This window comes from Octopus bimaculoides, chromosome 27 (genome assembly GCF_046866305.1).
Source record: "Octopus bimaculoides isolate indiv1 chromosome 27, ASM4686630v1, whole genome shotgun sequence".
NCBI lineage: Eukaryota > Metazoa > Mollusca > Cephalopoda > Octopoda > Octopodidae > Octopus > Octopus bimaculoides.
This window is the reverse complement of record NC_142954.1, coordinates 16,777,091-16,779,590: the sequence shown is the minus strand read 5'-3', so window position 1 is coordinate 16,779,590 and position 2,500 is coordinate 16,777,091. Positions and strand designations below refer to the sequence as shown.

Here is a 2,500-nt window from a genome sequence, read left to right as displayed (position 1 = left end):
AACTGGAACTCGACTGAGGTAAGAAAACTCCAAATGACCCGTCCTTGTTTTCTTTGTATCGTCTCTCTGGATGTTTTGTTGTCCCTTTCTTGTATCACCTGACTGTCTGGATGTTTTGCGTTCTTGTCCCATTTTGTATTTGTATATATATTTTATAATTTATTATTGTTTATATTTTGAATTACATATATATAGGGTTACCAAAATCTTTTAAGAGCTTAGAGCCTCCATAGGTCTTAATCCAGTACTGTCACATGACCAAAGATATTTAGAATGCTTTATCTTTTCTAAATACAGAAGCAGATGTGTTACATAAGATTAATTTTGAGTATCTAATCTAAGACTTTACAACTAAAAAAAAAGGTAGAAAGAAAATTTTCAAATATAAATAAAGGCGCAGGAGTGGCTGTGTGGTAAGTAGCTTGCTTACCGACCACATGGTTCTGGGTTCAGTCCCACTGCGTGGCACCTTGGGTAAGTGTCTTCTACTATAGCCTCGGGCCAACCAAAGATATGTGAGTGGATTTGGTAGACGGAAACTGAAAGAAGCCCGTCGTATATATATATATATATATATATATATATATGTGTGTGTATGTGTGTATATATGTTTGTGTGTCTGTGTTCGTCCCCCTAACATTGCTTGACAACCGATGCTGGTGTTTACATCCCTGTAACTTAGTGGTTCAGCAAAAGAGACCGATAGAATAAGTACTAGGCTTACAAAGAATTACTCCTGGGGTCGATTTGCTCGACTACTCCAGCATAGCCGCAGTCAAATGACTGAAACAAGTAAAAGAGTAAAGTGGGAATATACAAAAATAAACATTATTCTCCATTTTACTGTTAATTTTGCTTTATTTTGAAAAATAAAAATACATTTTATGGTTTATAACTGTTTATATTTTGAATTACAAATATATTGGGGTTTCAAAACCTTGTTAAGTGCTTACGGCCTCTATGGGTCTTAGTCTGGCCGTGGTAGTACTTGATGTGGTGGTGTGGTGTTTGGTATAATGCTACTGTGGTGGCTGGAGTAGTAGTATAATGGTATCTGATGTTGTTGTTGTTGTTGCAAATGGTCTATGTTTTGATATTGCTGTTGATGTTTTTGTTGGTATTGATGTTGCTACTGAACCCCATGTCAGCTATATTCAAACAGACTTGTGATCAAATGCATTCCAGCCATGACAAACACACCTTTGTATTTACTTCTCTGTGCAAAGACTTCTGGAACATATTTAACATTTCTGCATCTTAAAGACAGTAGACTATGCCATAACAGAGATTTGGCTGCTATTTCTGATTCGCCGGAAAAGCACACAGAGACCTTCCGCCACCTCGTAATGACCATTGACCTTCATCATAGCTGGCATCAGTTGTTTAGTGATGTGGTGTGGTGTTTGGTGTCCATGACTCACCAAGAGGAAGTACCAATGGTCATTATGATATTTAGTAGGGGCTTGGTATTGTGGTGGTGTTAGTGGCAATGTAGTAGTATTACTGGCAATGTTGCTCTTGTGCTTGTTGTTGCTGTGGTGGTGGTGGTGGTGGAGGTAACACTATATTCAACAGACAGGGTCAAGGCGATTCTATTGACAGACAAAATTTCACAATAACTGTCTTGGTTTCATAATTGTTGTTGAGTAAACATTTGTCACTCCCCAACCGACCCTCTCACCAGTTTCACTTCCATATCTATCTGTCTGTCTGTCTGTCTGTCTGTCTGTCTGTTTATCTTTCTATGAATGTATGTATGTATATATGTATCTGTCTGTCTATCTACCTATCTATCTATCTATCTATCTATCTACAAATTAAAAGGGTAAAGGATTATCAATTTATTAATTAATAAATCAATTAATAATTAATAATTTTTTTACCAAGCCCATCGGTATGAAAGCACCATTATTGGTGGAGAACTTATTCAAAAGCTCATATATATTTATAAATATAATTAAGGGATCAGCAAATATTTGCTTCACCATATACCGAAGTTCAGAAATAGCAGCTAAAAAAGCTATCTGTGAGATTCTCAGCTTTTTTAGCTGCTATTTCTGAACTTCGGTATATGGTGAAGCAAATATTTGCTGATCCCTTAATTATGTTTATAAATATCTATCTATCTATCTATCTATTTATCTATCTATCTATCTATCTATTTATTTTCCTTCTCTCTCTATCTAGCTGTCTGCCTGTCTACCTGTCTTTCTGTCTATGTAGTATGTATCTATATATGTACGTTCGTACGTATGTACATACGGAGTGGCTGTGTGGTAAGTAGCTTGCTTACCAACCACATGGTTCCAGGTTCACTCCCACTGAGTGGCACCTTGGGCAAGTGTCTTCTACTATAGCCTCAGGCCGACCAAAGCCTTGTGAGTGGATTTGGTAGACTGAAAGAAGCCCGTCCTATATAAGTATATGTGTGTATATATGTATGTGTGTGTATATGTTTGTGTGTCTGTGTTTGTCCCCCCCAACATCGCTTGACAACTGA

The 2,500-nt window shown here is 37.0% G+C and overlaps 2 protein-coding genes across 3 annotated transcripts in view; one reads left to right on the top strand and one right to left on the bottom strand.

Moving 5' to 3' along the window:
- The window catches only part of LOC106868913 (DNA excision repair protein ERCC-5), a 299,999-nt gene that overhangs the window by 4,514 nt on the left and 292,985 nt on the right, over nucleotides 1-2,500 (top strand). For both annotated transcript variants that reach the window (XM_089343361.1, XM_089343359.1), the window contains exon 2: nucleotides 1-18. This exon is cut by the window's left edge and continues 73 nt beyond it. The gene's annotated coding sequence lies outside the window, so the exon portion shown is untranslated. The remainder of the gene's footprint in view (nucleotides 19-2,500) is intronic.
- LOC106876113 (uncharacterized) overlaps nucleotides 1-2,500 on the bottom strand; it is a 187,355-nt gene that overhangs the window by 74,198 nt on the left and 110,657 nt on the right. The window lies entirely within an intron of this gene.